We start from the raw sequence: 22,896 nt of genomic DNA, 5'->3' as shown, positions 1-22,896 counted from the left end.
GCCAAATAATCTGAAAGTTTACAATCAGGATCAAAACCAAACAGTAATAATTTGACGTTGCAAGAAATCGGAATCGCATAATAAGTTTTAAGAAAATCAACAATTTCATCCCAGAAAGGCTTGATTTTAGGACAGTAAGCCATAATGTGAGACCAATTGGCTGGGTCACATTGAAAGCATCTAAAACAATTAGCAGACGTATTATCATACATTTTGGCGATAATAGCAGGAGTGCGGTACAAAAGCCATTTGCTCAAAATTAACATTCTACGCCAGTTGGCGCCACGTAATGAACAAAAGATGAACTTATTAATAGTTTTCCATATATCAATAGATAACACTAAATTTTCCTGTGTATGCCATTTTCGTATAGCTTTAGAGCTCAACTCTTCCTCCCGACTCTGTGCCAAGCAATGTTTCCATTCCCCAGGTTTTTTTATTGAGGCATTTATAAAGAGATCTTCTACCAGGGGGTACTAATATGACTAAGGTCTAGTTGAGCCAGAGTTTTAAAGATCTCAATATAGGACCCAATTAACAAAAAGTTGCCAGGGATTAAAAGTTTCATTGCATCAACAGCTAACCATGACCCATTGTCCACAAAATCGATTACCGTTTTAAACCCAGCACGCTCCCAGGTTACAATAATTATGGGTTCAATTTTGATCTTTAAAAAAGAAAAAACACCAAATAGGGGAGTTGTTAAATTAAAGAGGGGAGGGAATATCTCTTAAGCATGGCATCCCGTTGTTTGAAAAACCAATTGAGGGTCTTATATCGAACAAATTTAGGTGATTTAAGCAAAAGGAGGGGGGATGAAATCTGAATTTCTAAGCATATTAACTCAAAGAAAAAATGTGCAAATAAGCTCGCACCAGGAGTTGTATTTTTAAATCTAAGTATTGTGCAAAGTATGCATAGTAATATTCTTTTAAGTTTGGTAATGAGAGGCCGCCATATTCAGTTCCTTCATATAAAGTCCGTATGTCGATTCTAGGCGTTTTTTTTGCCCAGACCAATGCGGAAAACATAGATTCTACTCTGGAGAAAAAAGAGCCAGGCAGAAAAATTGGGATAGTGGAAAATAAAAAGTTAAAAAGGGGAAGTATTGACATTTTAATCAGTGCAATTCTACCGATAATAGATAGGAGTAGTGGATCCCAACGCGCAAACATTAAACGAACCTTTCGAAGCAACGGGACAAAATTAAGTGTATATAAATTCTGAATTGTCGGAGAAAAAAAGATCCCAAATATCTTTTAGGTTTTGAGTTAATACAACCATACAAGTCTAGATGTAAAACTGGGTCTGCACCCCCACAAACCAGAATTTCTGTCTTTTTTTATTCATTCGATAGCCCCCTAAAGCCTCGAATTCTTCAAAAATCTGAAGAACCTGTGTCTGTGATCGAAGATCCGGCTTAATTATGAACATAATGTCATCCGCGTATAGTTTTATCTTGGCCATAGAGATGACCGGGGGAACAATCTGTATGCAATTCCGAATAGCTACAGCAAGTGGTTCAATAAAGTAGGCAAAAAGAACAGGAGACAGGGGACACCCTTGCCTAGTTCCTTGCTGAACTAAAATTGAACCCGCTAAAAGTTTATTAATGATTATATTGGCTGTGGCACCAGTGTACAGATTCTGTATTAAATTAATGATTTGTTGTGGGATCCCGAAGTATTTCAAAATAATAAAAAGTGTGTCCCAAACCACCAAATCTAAAGCTTTTTCTGCATCTAATAGTAGAACCAAAGCCTGAAGACCCCGTGACTCAAAAAAATCTAGTGCCTCAATCAAAAAACGTATATTTGTGAATAAAAACCTCCCTATAATACACCCGTTTTGATCGGGGTGAATTAAATCCGCCGTAATATTATTAAAACGAAGTGACATTAATTTGGTGGCAATTTTATAATCCGAATTTAATAGTGTGATCGGTCTGTATGAATTAGGGTCCTTAGGATCTTTCCCTTTTTTCAAAAAACTTACAACCGTCCCTTCACGGAAAGATGCGCGAACTTGCCCGCCATCGAGCATAGAGTTTAATATTAACAAAAACAGATCACAAAAAGAACTGAAAAAAAACTTTAAAAACTCTTCAGGGAAACCATCGGGGCCACAGGCCTTACCCAATGGAAGATCATTTACAATCGAATCAACTTCCGCCCTAGAAAATGGGCTTCGCATATTTAGTTGATCGTCTAAAGATAGACTGGGAAGTACATGTCTCCCCAAAAAATCAGATAACTTTTGATGGTCAATGGAATACTGTGTACTATAGATTTTGTGATAGTGGGAGAACATTATTGAACTTATTTCTGCCTTATCAGATGTCTCAATATGAGTAACTGGATTTTTTAAAGAATGTATCATATTCTTAGCAGCTTGTTCTTTCACCTGCCAGGCTAAAAATTTCCCCGTGAAGTTGCTTTCTTCATAAACTTTTTGAGATTGGTTACGAAAAACCTCTTCGCTCTGTAAAAAATAATGGGCGTTAAGTTCCCGCTTGGCTTCACTAAGTTGTTTCTGAACATTGCAAGTTGGATTATAGTGTCGTTGTGTTGTTAAATCCTGAATTTTTTGTAACAGAGAATTCCTAATATTTTTTACGACAAACCACTCAGCCGCATCTTTGCTTATGATTATACCCCGAATGAAAGCCTTCAGGGAATCCCAGATAATATGTACGGGAGCTTAGCCAGTGTTTCAAACTATGAAATCCGAAATCTCTGATTTGAGTGCCGTAACCCAGTTTATCTCTTGTAAATAAGCTTTATTAAAGATCCATCGTTTAGGAATTTTATTATAGTCTCCTAGAGCAAAATTAATAACCACCATCGCATGATCTGAGAAACCATTATGAAAAATTTTCTGTAAAGAAAATTAAGCTGTCTAGAAGCCAAGAAAAAATCAATACGGGAGGATGATTTAAACCTACCCGATCAGTGAATAAAATCAGTTTTCCGTGGATTTTTCAAGCGCCATGGATCACATAAATCGAGTATTGTCATATTATTTAACATAGCCCGAAGGGATTTGGGTTTATACTGTCTCTTAGAGGATGAAGTAGAATCTAAATTGTGGTTCATAAGTATATTAAAATCGCCGCCAATGACAATATCCCCTCCTACCAATAACAAAGACTGAAACATAGCATCATAGATCTGAGAATTATCCTCTATAGGAGCGTAAAAACTGACAAAGGTGATGGGCCTTTGTCGATTTTTGAAACTGCATGAAGCCCAACACCAACAACCTAGACCATCCTGTTCCGTCTGAGTGATTTCAATTTCCAAATTTGTATTCAGAAAAAGAGCAACTCCTCGTTGTGAACTAATGGCGCATGAAAAACCCCGGAACAAAGCCCATGCTTTGAACATCAGAAAATACTCCTTTTTAGAAGCGGAAAGATGAGTTTCCGGCAGCATTATAACAGCGGGATTCTCAGTCCTAATCCATGACTCTATGGCTCGCATTTTTTTTCCTATTATTAAGGCCATTCACATTAAACAAAATTAATTTCAGCCCCCCATTAATAGACACGATACAATTTACAACTTATATATATCAAACATTGCGACATCAAAAATAGCACAATGCCTGCTTTTCCATAGACTTCAAAAAACCGTACCAAGTAATCTTTCACCAAACGCAATCCTACTGCAAAAAACTTCCATATTGTAACCTTTTTTCTCCCAACCACCCGTGTCCCCCCCCCCAGACTTCACCCATGGCCATCCTCCTACTACCCTCACCCACGCCTGCCACTGAGTCTTAACCCCTACCATAGAGGTGTCTTGATATAACACCCCATAACCTCCCGAACACCCCCAACGCCCCTCCTCCATATCCAGTATAATGCCGTCCTCTGATTTGAAGAAAAGAAAAAAGAAAAAAAGAGCACAGAGGTGTATTAAATATCTAGCCAGGCGACATTTTGCTGAGCAGATTTTGAGCCTCATCAACGTCTGTCAACAAGTAAAATTTGCCTTTAATCAGCACCTTTAGTTTTGACTGTTGCGCAATTGAGGCTTGAGCCCCCTTAGCTTTAAACAGGTGTAGAATTTTTGCAAACTCTTTTCTACAACGAGCTGCGGCCGCAGACATATCGGAGAATATCCGACATTTAGTAGTGGCGTTTGCTGCAAATTGACCCTGTTTAATGGCCCTGGACAAAATTGTTTCTTTAATGCGAAAGTCTGCAAAATTTAACAGAATAGTACGGGGAAGAGAGGAATTAGGAAATGGCTGAGCAGGTACCCGATGGGCTCGGGTGATCGTCAAATCCCCTTTAAACTCCGGAATAACTTCATGCAGCAAAAAAGAAGTGACCCATTGGACCATATTAGACCCCTCAATTTTTTCCGGAACGCCTACTATTCTGAGGTTCGATCTATGATTGAAATTTTCCAGTTCATCAAGCTTGATTTCCAAAGCCTTGGACGTTTTAATACTGTTTTTGACGTCCTTCTTAACCTCGGAAATCTCATCTTCTAGACCTGAAATTCTGCCTTCAGCTTCCTGGAGACGAGGAGGAAGTGTAGATACAAGGTCCTCAATTTTATCCAAATGATTTTGAATCCCGGCAAGCTCTGCCCTCTGGAACTGTTTGACTTCACGAATTTCGTCTAAAATCAGATTTAACATGTCTTTAACCGATAGCTGCAGTGTTCCGGTAGTCTGAGTAGTCTCAGTATCCATAGATAAGATAGGGCTCAGTATATCCATTTCCTCTGTTACACCAGACGCCTTATAAGCAGTGGCCGAATTCACCAAGTTACCTACCTACCAAGTTACGTTGTTTGAAACTGTAACTGTAGCAACCGGAGCAGCCACTGCCTTTGAAACCACAGTCGCGGGGCAAGACGATACTGGTATTAACCCACCATCAATCGTATTTGATATTAACCCACCAGCCTGCGAAGATGCAATACCTGTAGCAACTATTGCTGAAGCTGGACCAGGGTCTGAACCAGGAGTGAATAGAGTGGGGCTACTAATTACGGATGAATTAATTTTGGCCTCAAACAAGGGAAACTGTTTTAGAGGTTTATTAGTAGCCGGCGCCTTCAGCTGTATGCCAGCTTGCAAAGAGTCTTGTCTAATAGCTCCCGTCTGCATTATTTCAGGTACTGGATTATTCTCCAAAGTCTCTGCTGGTGACTCTATAATACAAATGTTGCCAGATATCACCTCGGTCTCCTCCTCAGAACTCACAGAAGAAACCTCCTCTTTATCCTCCTGACCCACTAATTTTGCCGCCGCAGCTACTTCTTTAGCTTGAAGACGTCGGGCTCTCGCCTTAGCACGTACTCCAGTAAGATTGCCCATTAAAACCTGAAGTTTAGAAAAATAGGTGGGAATAGACGAGGTGAGAGCCTGCCACTAGAGATGACCAATACGCAGAGACCACTCACCGGCAAACTTCCAGTTCTTTCTTTTTTTTTCCTCTCTTCCACAGGAGGGTGAAGATAGAACTTTGCCGCTAGGAAAGATGGGAAATGTAGATAGTCCTCTCCACACTGCAGCCACAGCAGCCACAGCAGAACAACTTTTCTAATTGCGGGCAAAAACTTGAATTCACTAAAAGCTGGCGTCTTCAAAAGCTAAGCCGGCGCATCTGCTCGAAATATCGCTGCAATGTCAATGAGAAAAGCCAAACCGTCCATTGAAGTACGGAAAGCAAGCTGCCACCATAGCAGACTATGCCAGAGGGAAAAGCACTGCCGCCAAGCCTCCGCAATTGGCCGCGCTCGTCAAAGCCTCCGTATCCGTTGCATCCGTCGGAGCCCTCGCATCACAAGACGCTTTGTCCAGAAGAACCGCATCCCTGCAAAAACCTCCTCGGACACTTCAAAAGAAGACTTAGCAGCGGCCCAAGCACCTCAGGGAGCCAACAAATGCAGCGAAGTTACAGCCGCCAGCCGGTAAACGCCATCATTCTCATGGTAGGAGGAGCGAGGGAGTGAGAGCGGGATGCACAGGTGCTACGTGGAGGCGTGGAACTCCACCGTAGCAGCTCACGATCCTAATATTCTTGAAAGGTTGGTGATGGGGTACCTATTATGCAAAGAGGGTCAAAGAGGATAGGCAGTGGGGGTGGGAGCTGAGAGGGACATTCCTCGTTTTATTGGTGGAGTTACTACTCCTCCATGTTGTTCATGGAATGTTGTTGGTAATATTAGCCTTATTATAGCTTTATTACACAGCCTATGCAGTTGGTCTTGAATGTGATGCTTGAAGAACTCATATGTGTTCTTTAATATTTCATGCCAATTTCCTCAATTCACTTATAGGGAACTAGGACTGCTTCCTAATATTTGCATCAAATGTGATATGTCCCCAAAAATAGTGTTATCTTTTTTCATGTGTGCACTATTCCATTTCTCTAAGTTTAGCACCAAGGGGCAGACGTCCCAAAAATGTAGGACATTCGCACTATAGAAGAAATTCATTAAAATTACAACTACTTTTTGTATTTACGTCTTTGTGAAAAGTTCAGGGCTAAGTTTGTATCTACAAATGTAAAAAGTAGTTTATTCCAAGGGTGCATGTTGTTAGGTTTGTTTAGGTGCAGTTTGGACATTCATCCAGTACCTGTTTTATCCTAATTTCCACTGAACATAATTCTGGTGGGGGTAAGACTCTCCCACGCTTCTAGAGGGACTGTATGCCTTTTGTTGAGAAGCCGGGTAGAATCATGTTCCATACACTGCCAGAGGGCTAACCTCTTACGCCTTATATATAGCTATGATCTGTAGGTGGCAACTATCAAGCTAGTTGCAAATTTCAAGTTTTTGCTTTTGGCAAATAATATCATTGTTAGCGTTTATGTAATCTGCACTAAAGCTGCACATTTTCCTAAACCACATTTTTCTAACGCAGCATCCTAAGAAGAGGGTTACAAGACAAAGATCTACCTTCCAGTCCAGCTATTCAAGCAGCAGCAGTAATGGCTCTAGTGCCAGAAGATACCAGAAGTAAATGTCGTATGCACCATGAAATTATGGCCCCGATGTATGAAGCAAGTTGTTGTCACAAAGCTTGCAAGCTGGAATATCACAGGGCTAATGATGCCAGCAATGCGGATCTCCGTGTATAAAAGGCACATAGAGAGGCTTTCTGATTTGCAACTATTAAACCTGCCACCTGAACCATACTGCTCCGCATCTTGTTGGGCTAATTTCCAGCAAGAACCTAAGCATTACTGGATCCAGTTAAGTACCTAATCTCTGGCAAGCTGCTCTGTGGCATTCTCCTGGTCAGATTCAATATGGGCTGGCTGGGAAAGTATCAGTTTCCCAACCATTATTCCTCTGAGCTTACGTTGCCTTCCCTCCATGGATCCGAACACCTGAGCTGTCGCACTACTCTGGTGAACACCACAGCTATGCCTCCAGGAATGCTGCTCAAGGTCTCAGGGATCATCGATTGAGACCGTGGTTGCCCATGCTTGCACTGTTGATCGCTGGGCCATTTTATGGAAATCACTCTTGGATCTTTGACCACTGCCTACATCTGGTACCAGATCCTTTGTCAGCACTGCCTCATTGCACTGTCCACATTCTCAAGGCATCTTGCTCTCCTGTGGGTGACCCACATTCTCAGAGCCAACTTTCAGCATCTCAGACTGATCCAAAACGTTCCTATATCAACATCGTTGGCTGCCTAATCAGGAAAGTGGAGGTAGCTGGATGAAAGTGTTCCCTCTTTATGTCGGACCGATGCAGTTTCTTTACCAGCGCAGCTGTGCTGCTCGGTTCCTGTCTCTTTGGGCTGTTGGTTTGGTGAGGTGCTTTTGTCTATCTCTGTCCTTGGGCCATTTTGCCATGTTTGCAGTCTGCGTATGTCCCTCCCGTGCGTGCTTGGCGAAGTCTGCTGATTCCTCTCTGGATTTGATCCTTCTCCTGCTTGGCGGTGCTTAGGTCTCCCGCTACTGGATTCCCTCTTGCAGGATGGGTCGCTATTGAGACCACACCGCTGCTGAACCTTGCTGACATTGCTACTGTGGTCCATTGTTTGCTAATGACGTGCTGGTCATGACCATTGCCAATCACATACGAATTAGTCCTGACAGCTCTCCAGGTCTACATGTAACGAGAGTGAAATGCCCTTCCTCCACCTCACCGTGTCTGCTCTTTGCCTTGCTAGCGTTCAAGGTGCGGGAAGCTGCCCAGCTCTCCCAAGATGTCTTTCTTTTGTTTTAACATCCCTGCCTTAGTGCCCAAGAGTACACAAGCGCTTTTGCTTGTTTGGTATGTATCTAATTGCTGTTCAGGTACTAATCAGCGATCTAATGCTACGTCATCTATCGTGGCTCCCACTAACTACTGGTCACCCATCTTCTTAGATCTTACGTGCTCCCTCTTGGATAGTGCTAACACCAGACAGGAGCCTATTAGCGATCTTGCCACCACTAGTCTTTATAGCCATCAACCTTCTCTCTCCCCTTCCCCCTACTTCAAGTATGAATTCAGTCCATAATCCCTTCACCCCACCTCTGAACAGTCACAATTCTCCTATCCACAGCCCCAATCTTAGGACCTCCCCACACACACCAAATATAGGAAACAATACCCCCTCTTTATCAACTCAATAGTAACGCTAACCCGATTAGCACCTCCCTGCTCCATTCTACACATGTTGCTGTAAAATCATGCAGGCTGATATCCTGAATATTCTACATATCCCCTCTAACCTAGAACTTAACTGGTCTAATCGCACTATTAACATCCCGATCAGTAATACTCCTACCCTCTTGTCCTCCTGTTGATAGTATGGCCTACACAGCCTCATTTGAGCTGTATACTGAATCTCAACCATTTAACCCGATCCAAAAGATTAGTTAGTTACCTATCGAACAATGATATCCTTTCTCTTCTCGCACAACCCAACCCCAATTGACCTTGTTACGCCATCATAAACAAATCAGACAATTATCACCCTACCAACCCCATCCTAAACCCAGATCCATTATTAAAATGAACCCCAAACTAGTCCCCATCTGCCACTGCCACGAAATCTTTATTAAAATGTTCGCTACTCAACTATTGGTCAGTAGTGAAACATGCTGCTGACATTGCAGACCTTTTACTCAACTTGGACTTAGACCTCCTAATTCTTACCAAAACCTGGTGAAAGGAATCCTCATCCTTTATTCTGGACATCCTAGTTCCACCAACCTATGCCATTGTCCAGCTGGACCGTGTTGTCTGCCATGAGGGTGGTCTAGCTTATATATTCTTGTCCAATTTAACAACAAAACAGACACTAACTATGCCAGTATTCTCTTGCAAACACTTGATGATCAACATGTCAACTAAAGACAATTCATCATGCATTCTGCACATGTTCCACCACCCCCCTGGAGATAATGACCAGATTTTCTTAGGTGATTTCAACATTCACTGGAACAACATGAATGATCAATGCCTGTCTCAATGACCTCAACCTGATGCAAGCCTGCAACAGGCCCATGCATACTAAAGGGGCCATCTTAGACTTAATCATACTGAAGGAGAATACCATCAAATTGACTCTATTTTACTCTGCGACTGGACCGACCATCGCTGCATCACCTTCTTCATAAATGAAAAGGCAATCATCCTTAAATGTCAACCAGTGAATACCAAACACTGGGTCCCAGATACCTGTAACCTTAATCCAGGTATGCTATCTGCTAGTACCCACAGTTTCCTGCCCCATCCCATCAACATGTCTGACACAAAAGACCTCACAGAGCAATAGTTTAGTTCCAGGTCCAACTTCCTGGACTTCATGGCCCCCAAACAATTAAAGAGAGTCCCAATAAGAAGATCGAACCTTTGGTTCAATTGTATCCTTAATAAGGAACAATGCTCCCTCAGACTTGCAGAAAGAGCATGGAGACTGACCCCCTTCTCTGGCAAACCTCAAACTTCAGTGGAAAAAAACAGAGCACTTACAAAAGGCACATTAGACGCTCCAAATCATCTCATTTCCATCAGGATCTTGACGTAGTTGTTATGTCCTAAAGAACTCTTTGAAATTTAAAAAAATATAACTAATAGGATAGGTAATCCTTCCTCCTCAGATATTAACTCTACCAAATAGAGAAACATTTGCACCCTTACTTTTTGAGAAAAAAAAACCAATTGACTGTTATCTCAGGAAGGCTGTGAATCTCCTACCGATTGAAACCCGACCACACCACACCGCTCATCACAGGAAGACAGTCATGATAATTATACCTTCAAAATTAAAAACAATGACTTTTCGTCCACCTACCAGACGTTTGATGAAAAATAACTTCTAATCACTTCAGTGACCCCACCGTTCTTACTCAAGGATACCATCCAGACTGTCTAAATAGTGACCAAGTCACCCCATCTTTAAAAAATACTAATTCTGACCTCTCTGATCTGCAATACTACTAACCTATGTCCAGCATCCCAACTATAGCCAAGCTCCTGGTAAAATGTGTTCATCAGCAACTCTGAAATCACATTGCTCAATACCAACTCTTTTGACCACTTGCAATTGCTTAGTATTCCTACTTGACCTATCAGCTGCGTTTCACACTATCAAACACGATATTCTCATGCACATATTAGAACACAGGATGTGTCTCGGCGGAAAAGAGTCTTGATCAATCGCGTCCTACCTCACCAAACACCAGTCTTGATCTGCGTTCCCCAAGGTTCCCTTTCCCCACCCTATTCAACTTTTACATGGAACCTCAGACCGAAAACCTTAAGCTCTCTAACAACCATATGCATGCTTATGATATGCAACTTTACATGAAAATTGCCTCACCTGAAGAAATCAGCATTCTCAATAATACCCTTACAAAAACTCAACATTGGCTTACTCTCAACCACCTTAAACAGAACAGAAAAGGTGTGGCGCCGCGGCTAGGGCGACTGACTCCGGATTCTGGGGATCACGGTTTGATCCCTGGCACCGGCGGCAGATTAGCCCAGCACCATGTGAATGTGGGCAATAGCTTGCTTAATCTTCCAGAGGGCCCCCAGCGCCTAGAGACCCTTACGGGTGATTGTGCGCTTTACAAATGTGGGTTATTATTAATATAACACCCTCAAAACTGAATTGCTATTAATCTCAAAAACAAAACAGGAAGCGTAGAGGTACTGATAGAATCACCCTCCTAGCAGAATTATATAAACAAGAAGATTCTATCAAAGAGAAAAAGTGATAATTTTTATTTTGTATTTTATTTTGTTTTCTGAGGTGATGCTAGGCTCTCTCCTAAGTTGGAAAAGATGAGAGCACAGTGTGCTTGTTAAAATACCCCTCACACACTAAAAAAATCCTTTAGTGGCATGCTTCATCATAGGGGTCTTCCCGTCCCTATAACGGGGCGGGGCGTGATACGACCAGACGAACTACACGGGAGCACTCTAGTTGTGACAGAGGCTATGTGTCAGTGCAGGGGTGTCAGTGAAAGTGTAGGGACCTAACTAGTGAGTGTGAAAAAATTCCAAACAGGTTTAAAAATTCCCTGGCTTAGTAGAAAAAAAAATTTTATTCACTTCTCTAGCTGGGAACATTAAGAAGGGGATGGTGAGGTAGAGCATTAGCTTGCTACCTAGTCGACATGTTTCGTAAGCAGTCCCCCACTGCTTACTCATCAGGACCATATCATGATCCCTACCACTAAAAACTCAGTTCTACAGAGGTATGCCTACTGTCCTACAAACAATGCAGCAAAAATAGGCTGACTGTTCATGCCCCATAAAACGAACAACAAATGGCGTTTGCCCCCTTTTTTAATTCGTTTTTTAATTTCTTATGACCCAATGAATGATTCTGACCTTTGGAAACATCATTATCCTCTGCAATGCTGCTTAACTGTATTTAATATCACAGTATTTGTTTGATAACGAAAGAGTAGAAAGACTTCCGTTTTTTACACCGAACCGTGCCGAAAAGCGGCAGCCATCTTGGGTTTGAGCGCACTAGCTCTCTCAGAGCAGCCGCACACACACGCGAATGACGATGCGGAAATGAAATCTTTTTAGAAGAAGCCAAACACACGAGACCGGCTAACCACGGAGCAGCACGGGGGTAGGAATAAGGAGTTCTTCTTTTGCCGGTAATGTGAGTAATAGACTCTGACCTCGAGTCTTTAATAAATGGGTCACAAGGGCTTAGGAACATCGCGGATACATTTCCGTAAATGACATATGGGTGCGGTTTTTATTTTTCAGTCAACCGCGCTGAGTACCCCTTGCCTGCAAGCTCATGGGGCATTGAAAAACTATCAAAAAGAGTACGTATATTGCCAGTGTTAAAGGTTACACTATTTAATTAATTCCTTTCGAGAAAAGACGTTTCGAAAAAAACGTAAACGAGGGTCTCCTGATTATTTTTCATGTGTGAGTTTGTTTTGAGTGTATGGAGTCGCGATTGTCTGTATGTATGATGAGAAATGAGTATAACCCGACTATAATGAGGGTTTTACAACCTATATCTGGTGACAGTCAGCCAGTCATGAGAGGTGTACTGCTTTTTGCCTTTTTATCACATAAGGCAGAATAGCCGCTTTTGGATGAACAGAGCGTATACGACCATATGAATTTTTGGTGTTACCAATCAGATTGATGTATTTACAACGCATTTATGTTGGCTTTTCTCTCTCTTTTTGTCCCTCCTCTCTTACAGAGACCGCATTAGGTCAATATTTTTGGTGCTCATTGAATTTACCTCGCTTCACCTGGGCCAGCTCATGCCCTGAAGCCCAAACAGTCAGCCTATTTTTGCTGCATTGTTTGTAGGACAGTAGGCATACCTCTGTAGAACTGAGTTTTTAGTGGTAGGGATCATGATATGGTCCTGATGAGTAAGCAGTTGGGGACTGCTTACGAAACATGTCGACTAGGTAGCAAGCTAATGCTCTACCTCACCATCCCCTTCTTAATGTTCCCAGCTAGAGAAGTGAATAAAAAATGTTTTTCTACTAAGCCAGGGAATTTTTAAACCTTTTTGGAATTTTTTCACACTCACTAGTTAGGTCCCTACACTTTCACTGACACCCCTGCACTGACACATAGCCTCTGTCACAACTAGAGTGCTCCCGCGTAGTTCGTCTGGTCGTAGCACGCCCCGCCCCGTTATAGGGACGGGAAGACCCCTATGATGAAGCATGACACTAAAGGATTTTTTTAGTGTGTGAGGGGTATTTTAACAAGCACACTGTGCTCTCATCTTTTCCAACTTAAGAGAGAGCCTAGCATCACCTCAGAAAACAAAATAAAATACAAAATAAAAATTATCACTTTTTCTCTTTGCTATTAATCTCCCCACCCAACTCCACCAAGAACATCAAAGACTGGCTACCACTAATTACAGCCCTGAACTGTACCCCCCATTTTGTCGAATCAGCAAAATCCCCAGGAAGGATACTAGACAACAACTTCTCAATGCAGAATCACATCAGCACCACCACTACAGGGGCCAATCACAAACTTCATGCATTAAGGAAACTGAACTCTTCACGCCAACTGCAGATCTCAAAATAGTGGTTCAAGAACTTGTGATCTCCTGACTAGATCATGGAAAATCTACCCTCATGGGCCTACCAAAAATAAAAATACCCTAACTGCAGCTACTCTGCTCATCACTGGCACTAAAAAAGGGATCATATCACCCCTGTCCTACATGCACTGAACTGGCTGCCTTATGAGTCTAGAACTCTTCTAAAAATTGTATGCATAATGCATAAAGCCATCCACCACAACACTCCTTCCTACCTGGCCCAAAAACTAGCTTTATCAGGTGGAACCAGATCTTCTCGTAGCACAAGATCCCTATGACTGAAACCCCAAAAATTCAATAAAAATTAAACCTACAAGCACACATTTTCCGTAATAGCCCCACAAATCTGGTACTTTCTTCCCCGTTGACCAGGACCAACCCTTCAACAACCCCCTTCAAAAAAGATGTATCAATGATATTACTGAATACCTGCTTGTATGACTTTTATTTCCTCGTTTATCTGTATATCATTACCTATTTTGTTCATGCCGATCCTCCGCTCACCACAATTTTTGGGTATACTGCATACAAAGCCCAGTTACCCGTAACAGACTTTCTTCTTGATAGAACCCTTTATCTATTGATATTATCTGTTCACATTCTATGTTATCCCCATTGTACAGTGCTTTGTGAGCATCTATTGACTCTAAGTATTACAATATGTATATTATTTGCTATTTCCTTTGTACTGCGCTCTGATACTAGAAATAGTCTTGTTCGTGCTTTATAAAACTTCATAAATAAAATAAAAATTAAATAAGATCTCTAGTTTAGAGGAATAACTTAATGAACTCTTTGGTGGCTTTGGTAGTAGGCAGTGCCAAGAGGATGCATTAAATACATCTAGTAGACAAAGGTCAATTTGGGACCTTGAGATAGACTTGACTCAGCTACTTCTTTTATGAAAGTATGATGGTTGAGCCGATTATAGGCTACAAAGTATTGGGAATAGAACTCACACTAATTGATATGGAGATGTCACTAGTAGTATACATTCAGATTGAGCCAGCCAACATTTAAACAATGTTGTCGAATTAATTTGTGAGACTTTAAGAAACACTTTATCAAAGGCCTCTGAGAGACATATGTGGAGCTGTTTACAGTTAACAGAGGATTAATTGGCCCTATAGAATACAGCTGTAACAAGGATGAGTCTAGGCTGATAGATATATTTGTCGAAAAAGCCATTGGTAAGGGTACAATGGGTAGGTTGAGGTTGAAACTGAGGATTAGGTGATCACTTAAAATTATATTTTTGCTTGTAAATGAGATCAATCCTCTTGAGTTTATAATGCCATCAACAGTATGTTTATGTAGGTCCAGTGACTAGTAGGTGGAGGTAGGGAGGTTCAATCAATCAATCAATCACATATTTTGTATAGCGCACTACTCACCCAGTGGGTCTCAAGGCGCTGTGGGGGGGGGAGTCCGTTACTGCTCGAAAAGCCAGGTCTTGAGTTGCTTCCTGAAGGAGAGGTGGTCCTGGGTCAGTCGGAGGTGGATGGGGAGGGAGTTCCATGTCTTGGCTGCCAGGTAGGAGAAGGATCTTCCTCCGGCGGTGGCTTTGCGGATGCGTGGTACGGCGGCGAGGGCGAGGCTGGTCGATCGTAGCTGGCGGGTGGGCGTGTAGAAAGTCAGGCGGTTGTTGAGGTACTTGGGGCCCAGGTCGTGGAGAGCCTTGTGTGCGTGGGTGAGGAGCCTGAACGTGATCCTCTTGCTGACGGGGAGCCAGTGCAGGTCTTTCAGGTGGCCGGAGATGTGGCTGTGTCGGGGGATGTCCAGGACGCGTCGTGCGGAGGCGTTCTGGATGCGCTGGAGTCTTTTCTGTAGTTTGGCTGTGGTTCCGGCGTAGAGGGTGTTGCCGTAGTCCAGTCGGCTGGTGACGAGTGCCTGGGTGACCGTCTTTCTGGTTCCGGGGGGGGATCCAGCGTAAGATCTTACGGAGCATGCGCAGGGTGTTGAAGCATGATGATGAGACGGCGTTGACTTGTCTGGTCATCGAGAGGGAGGAGTCTAGGATGAAGCCCAGGTTGCGTGCTGGTTCGTTGGCTTGGGAGTGGTGCCCAGGGCAGGGGGCCACCAGGAGTCATCCCAGGTCGAGGGCGATGATCCCAGGATGAGGACTTCCGTCTTGTCTGAGTTCAGTTTCAGGCGGCTGTTCTTCATCCACTCAGCGACGTCTTTCATCCCTTCGTGTAGGCTGGTTCTAGCGGTGGCGGGGTCGTTTGCGAGGGAGAGGATCAGCTGGGTGTCGTTAGCGTAGGAGATGATGTTGAGGTTGTGTTTGCGTGCGATGGCTGCGAGAGGGCTCATGTAGACGTTGAAGAGGGTTGGGCTGAGTGATGATCCTTGTGGCACACCGCAGATGACTTCGGTGGCCTCGGATCTGAACGGGGGGAGGCGGACTCTCTGGGTTCTTCCGGCGAGGAACGAGATGATCCACTCCAGTGCCTTCTCTTGGATTCTGATGTTGCTGAGGCGCTTCACTAGGGTGCGGTGGCAGACAGTGTCGAACGCTGCAGAGAGGTCCAGGAGGATGAGGGCCGCTGTGTCCCCGTTGTCGAGCAGGGATCTGATGTCGTCAGTGGCTGCGATGAGGGCGGTTTCGGTGCTGTGGTTGGCTCAGAAACCGGACTGTGAGGGGTCGAGGGATCCGTTCGTCTCGAGGAAGGCGGCAAGCTGTCTGTTGACGGTCTTCTCGATGACTTTGGCAGGAAAGGGGAGGAGCGAGATGGGGCGGAAGTTCTTGAGGTCGGTGGGGTCCGCTGTTGGTTTCTTCAGGAGGGCGCTGAGCTCGGCGTGCTTCCAGCTCTCCGGGAAGGTGGCGGTGTTGAAGGAGGCGTTGATGATGTCCCGGAGTTGGGGTGCGATGATGGAGTCGGCCTTGTTGAAGACGTGGTGGGAGCAGGGGTCGGTTGGTGATCCGGAGTGGATGGTGTTCATCGTGCGGGCGGTGTCTTCGGTGCTGACCAGGATCCAGGCGCCGAGGGTGGTGGTGAGGGGCGTTGGTTCGCTGGTTGGGTGCGTGGTTGGTGTACCGAAGCTGTTGTGTATGTCGGCGATCTTGCGGTGGAAGAATGAGGTGAGTGAGTCGCAGAGGTCTTGCGAGGGAGTGATGTCGTTGTTTCCGGTGCTGGGGTTGGAGAACTCTTTGACGATGCTGAAGAGTTCCTTGCTGTTGTCCAGTCGTTCTTTGAATGTTGTCCTTTTGGTGGTGCGGATCAGCTAGTGGTGTTTGCGGGTGGCGTGCTTGAGGGCAGTCATGTTTTCTGTGGTCTGGTCATGGCGCCAGGCTTTCTCGAGGGTGCGGCAGTTCTTCTTGGAGTTCTTGAGTTTGTCGGTGAACCAAGAGGCTTTCTTGCTGCCGGGTCTGCTGGGAGGGTTCTTCAGTGGTGCGAGGTCATCTGCGCAGTTGGTGAGCCACTGTGTGAGGTTGCTGGCTGCTTCCTTGGGGTCTGTTGGGCTGGCGGGAGGGTTCTGGCTGAGGGAGGTGGTGAGCTGGTCGGTGGTGATCTTGCTCCAGCTTCTGCGGGGAGCCTGTTGCGGGTGGTGGTGGGTCATGGTTCTCCTGAAGCTGAAGAGGACGCAGCTGTGATCCGTCCAACGGAGTCCGGTGGAGTGGCTGAAGGAGATGTGCTTGCTGGAGGAGAAGACGGGGTCAAGCGTGTGGCCGGCGTAGTGGGTGGGGGTGTTCACCAGTTGCTTGAGTCCGAGGTTGGCGAGGTTGTCCAGCAGGGTGGTGGTGTTGCTGTCCTTGTTATTCTCCAGGTGGAAGTTGAGGTCCCCTAGGAGGATGTAGTCTGAGGAGGCGAGGGCGTGCGGGCTGATGAAGTCTGCGATAGCTTCGCTGAATTGTGTGCGTGGTCCCGGGGGTCTGTAGATGAGGGTGCCTCTGAGGGTGGTCTTGGGGTCGATGTGCATCTGGAAGTGGAGGTGTTCGGCGGCGGTTCAAGGCTAGTGAGGAGAGATAAGGTGTCTAGCAGTTCAAAGCTTCAAGATGCATCGATTAAGATGGTCAATTGTGATATTTGAAATATAATTAAGGAGAACTTAGGGTACTACGGCGTTGTGTATGCTCGATTGTGGGATCAGTATAAAGAATGTTGTGCTAGAAGGGCAAGTTATTAGTAGACTTCCATTACCGGGCTGTGCAATATTTGCCTTTGACTGTCAATAGCGAGGTTTTGTACTCTACAGCTAGTTCCCCCACTACGTTCATTTTGGGCAGTTTCTATACCTGGTTAATAAGGTATAACTTCATGTGATATAAGTGATGCATCACCCAGTTAAGTTTCTGTCTAGAAGACGCATTTTATCTTTCTTAATAAAAAAAACTGTGTACTCAATAATGTTCTATATAGCATAGGGACAATGCATTGTTATTTGCACACATCAGATGGTGGAGATGATGCTTTAATTGTATGAAAAGTGTCAAGACATTTTAGGTCTGTGTGTAATCCAGAGCATAATTCGTAGACAATCCATACACAATTTGATCTGTGCCTAATCCAGGTGGTACACTGGTGTTTTGCTCATAATACAGATGAATTGTTTCTGTTGGGAATGAAATGAAGACAAAACATTAGTGTTCTGTACCTATTTCAGACAATGTATTAGTGTTTTGTTCATTATCCAGGCGATGTCTAAAAATTCTGTGGGCAATGTGAAAAATGGGTCCGCGTTTTATTCCAGATGATGCATTTATCATTTGAAGGTAAATTCCGAAAAATCATCTGTTTGAAAGGAAGAGGAAGAGTCTCTCTGTTCTTTATAATAAAATAGAGAGGATGGTATTGGTTCTGATTATAAACAGGCCATGGACGCCTGTCATGACTTTTAAGAGACCCACAGAAAGTAGTAAATTTAGCCAAGACTGTCTCATAGTTATTTGGAAGGCAAAGAGTCGGTGTCCTATTAGATACCAGTGGAAGTCATGGCATGTCTGGAAGGAGAGTTCAGGGATTCACTGCGTTTTGCTCTGCCTCAAATATGTGAACAGTTTCACATGCATTGCTGAGCCTAATTACCAATTGTTTTTGCAAGTTCCATCTTGGGAAATCGAAAGTGGCGTATAATTGACAAGGGGTGCAAAGGGTTTCTGTAAACCTCCATTGTACTATGTTCTAGTTGATGCAGGTTTTTCAGTGCTCCAAGTTAATTGCTGTTTTCCACTTCTGTCACTTCTGTTTAACCTGCATTTATGAAACAACAAACCCCCAGTACTGGCATGCAGTGCTCAAGCGTTGAGAAATGACAAGAAGAAGCAAGGATACCAGGTAATCGTGTACGCCGACTACCACAGTTCCAAGCTCCAGATCCAGGCCTATGCTGTGGAAATCGCCACCTCCAGTAGATGGCGCGCTTGTGCAAATGCTGTCATTATCAACTCTCATGAGGCACAGGTGACTGAGGTGAGGTATCCCCAGACGGCAGAAAGAAACAGAAGACATTGGGAAGGGTAACATCTACTGTGCCTCTGAAAACTTCAGCTCTGATAAATGGGGTCTTTTACATCATGATCATAGGTCTATCTGAAATGTGGTCAGAATTGCACGACTACAAATCTGCTGTGAAGGCAGAAGCTGCCCACTTCCGGATCCAGCCAGGCTTGTGGCTGAAGGAGGCGTGGGCAGGAATCCCTTCAAAACTAAAATCGGCTGTAAAGTGGCAATCTTTACTTATTTTAATTGTAAATTACTTATTTTGCATGTTCATAAAGAAACAAGGACTATATATTCTGACCTAGATGCTCTGCAGATGGATATACTCCTTTGCATGAAATGCACATTTTGTTATATCCATGTCGCAAATCTACATGAAGTTTAACTGGGGTCAAACATGACGCAAGCACTATGGGTAAAATATGTTGAGTTGAAAGAATTACCCTATGGAAACAGTTCAAAAAAGAAGATATCTTTTAGAAACCAACAACGCTTAGATTGTGCTCAACCACAAAGTTATGCAGATGACTATAACAAACACACTCATGTGCTTACTGGTTGGATCTACAAGTCTATGTGTCCTATATCGCTTAGCAATGTTTCCAGTGATCTTCCTTACAAATCAAAAGAGAAGACCCTTCAGGAAAATACATATAGTTCGCTTTAACATTTGCCTTAAGAGGTCTGTTTCTAACATTTAATCACATTTTGACAACAACGTTTGTACTTTATACCACTGCTAAATGGATTGAATGAGTGGCTTTACATTCAATGTGGGGCTGGTGTTGAGTAAACAATACACATTAATTATTTTCCAATAAGATGCAACAATTTCCCACTCCAGTGTGCTTGAATATGTTCACTATGAATCTACTAGTTATCTCTGTCGTCACACCAGAAGCCAAAACATCACCAGACTGGAAACTACAGATAAAGACCAAAAGACAAACCTTCACTCCCTTCGCACCCAAGATATTGAATCTGAAGCCATGGATCTTCACAGAACATTATCCACTGACCCATTACCTATGCACCGTTACATTACAGATGTCTACTTAGCCATTAGGTCGCCACTCTCTATATGCCTATCTACGATTTCTCCTAAAATTTACTGCGCTCTGTTCCATCTGTATATTTTTTATACATTTTAAAATATACACAAGGCATGTGTCAAAAGGAGGGAGTTTTGGCTCACGCACATCAAAGAGTTACATTAACTACTCGAAATTTTTCTTTATAATGCAGTGTGCCACACTGCCACACGACGAATACCCTAATATCCCAGTCATTGTCCCTGGACTGTTTAAGAAACAGATGCGTTTTTTCTCTTCCAGCTCAGTTTGTTCTAGGAGCTGCTCTTATGGCTGGATTCTCTGAAAAGTTACAGAAAAGCAAAGTTCCTGCTGTCACTGAGGTCTACAAGAACCTTTGATGCAGTTATCCAGATTCCAAGGGTAAATATTACAGCTGCTGCCTGTAGCACATTCATGTTAAGGCAGAAAGTGGATCAGAATGTAAGGCTTTGGTTCTGCTTCCTTTACAGCTCACACTGTATTACAGATCCATTCAGCTTCCAGTTGTGATCCCTGCTGGTCGTCCGATACCGACCTCGGTCATTCAGTCGCCAAGCTGAAATATGTTTGTTCAAGCCTCAGACAAACTGGGAGGTAAATATGACCTGTAGTCATATCAACATTTACCATCTTCATGGTAGCCTGAGTTTTTATTCACATTAGAAAATATCTGATATGTGTGTTAAAACTCTAAAATATAAAATCACAAATTGAAAAATTTACGATCTCTCCTCACAACGGTCAATAGCCCATGGAATATCATGAAATCACAAAGCAAAAGTCTCTCATAAAAGTAGTGCTCCTTGCAATATAAGTTTTATTTAGTTAGACAAATGTTTTCAAAGATTCACACACACACCACTAATTTATGACTCATCTCCTTTGAATAGTGCAGTGCATGTCAAATGACAATAAGTCACATTTCAATTTATGAAAGCATGACACTATTATTGGAAAATCCATGTTTGTCCCTCAAGCAGATGCCAGATGTAATAATACACTAGTTGCACGTTTTTGCAACCAGTGTGGAATTTTGCAACCCAACCTAGGGGGCATATTACGAAGGGCCTTATCGCCACTTTAGCGGGAATTTTTCCCGCCAAAGCGGCGATAATTTTATCGCCCTATTACCTAGCTGTCGCTAACACCCGTTAGCGACAGCTGGTAGGAGATAGCGATCATCTTGGGGCCCACTTTGCATGTCAGTGATATTTATCGCTAATGACATGCAAAGTAGGCGTGCCAAGAGGTTAGCGACTGGAAACAGTCGCTAACATCGTTACCCCCTATTACCTACTTTTGGAAATAATCGCTTTAAGCGAGATTATCTCCAAAAGCTAGCGCCTGCCCAGAGCAGGTCTTAGCCATGTTATCCAATGGTAGGTGTATAACATGGCTAAGAGCATTAGCTCGGTAATGCATGAATATCGCTGACTTTACAGCGATATTCATGCATTTCGGCTGATTTTTATCGCTTAGGAGATAAACCTTGATAATTGCAAGGTTTCTAAGCGATAAAAATAGGCGAAGCACGACTATAAAATTATTGCCTCTAACCAAGCTTATCGATAATTTTCGCTTATTCTTGGTAATATGCCCCCTAGGTACTAATTTGCCTGTCTCTAAAATTCTGTATAGGCAGCGTCGCAATATGACCTTTACTCAAGAATATTAATGAGGTAGAACACAAATTGCCATTCACTTCCATTGGTGGCTATCACGGGAATGGTAGCCTCCATGGGTCAGCAAACTCCCATCTCTATGACTGCCTTTTGATAAAGGTTTTATGTTTTTTGAAGAAACCAACAGAGCTGTTTTTAAAGAATACAGGTTTCTCTTTTTTGAGAACTGGCAGTATTCTTTGGATCTCTGCCTACTCTCCCTAACACTTTTTTAACATATATATTATGCAAGTGGTTTACCATCCCAACTGGGGGAGTCAGTAATTTTTAAGTGTTAGCAACCTTAATTACAGTTTCAAATCATTGAAACACTGCATAATGATTCAGTATTTAGAAGGGATGCCCATTACTTGCCTCTTCCTAATATGGAATCAGTATCCAGTAACACTCCAATTTTATGAATCAGTAACATTTTACCAACTTCTAAAGTGGGATACATATATTGCAAAAAACCTTTTTGAGGTTGCCAACTAGGAACGTTTGTCATTGAAAAATGGTCCATACATCTGGCCTACTGTCCTCTGGATTTCCAGAACAGTAAACATATACAATAGAAGAATTTGGCATAAGGCTTTAAGTATTGCTAGTTCAGCACACTGTTTAGATTTAGATGGTAGTTATGGGTAGCGTTTGCTACTCCTGGCTCATTCTTTGGTACCCACGTCACCACCTTTGCTACTCTTCCTATAAGGCATTATGGAGGCAGCGCAGAAATAGAAGGTCAATGGAATGCTAGAGTCCTTTTCTTTCTCTAATGCCCACTCCTACCCCACTCAGATGTCAATCAAAAGCTGTTGATGGTTTACATGTGGGACAAGGGATCAGTAATGCAGTAACCCTTTGTGTTTTATAAATTGATATACATGTGTTTACAGGTGCTGTTTTGTTTTGTTTTTGTTAATCATAATGGTATGTTCATTGATTTTGAATTAAACATTGCTTAGTTCGCTGCACGGTTTCCAAACACATAATCACCACCTTTAATGGCGTTGCATTTAACTACTCAATGGCCAGAAGCTGCTAAGGAGTTTCTTTAGATCAACTGCCTTGCTATGGAGCTCCTTGCCAGGTAAGCTTAAGTCGGCCACTTGTCTACTAAAGCTCAGAACATCTTTAAACACTTGGTTTTGCTTCTAATTAGGAAAACCAAAAAACTTC

At 43.2% G+C, this 22,896-nt stretch overlaps 1 pseudogene; it reads left to right on the top strand.

Moving 5' to 3' along the window:
- The window catches only part of LOC144766563 (vitellogenin-A2-like), a 126,151-nt pseudogene that overhangs the window by 72,008 nt on the left and 31,247 nt on the right, over positions 1 to 22,896 (top strand).

The sequence above is a fragment of the Lissotriton helveticus genome, chromosome 1_1 (assembly GCF_964261635.1).
Source record: "Lissotriton helveticus chromosome 1_1, aLisHel1.1, whole genome shotgun sequence".
In the NCBI taxonomy this organism is placed as follows: domain Eukaryota; kingdom Metazoa; phylum Chordata; class Amphibia; order Caudata; family Salamandridae; genus Lissotriton; species Lissotriton helveticus.
Note: the sequence above shows the minus strand (reverse complement) of the source record. Positions and strands in the feature narration are given on the sequence as shown.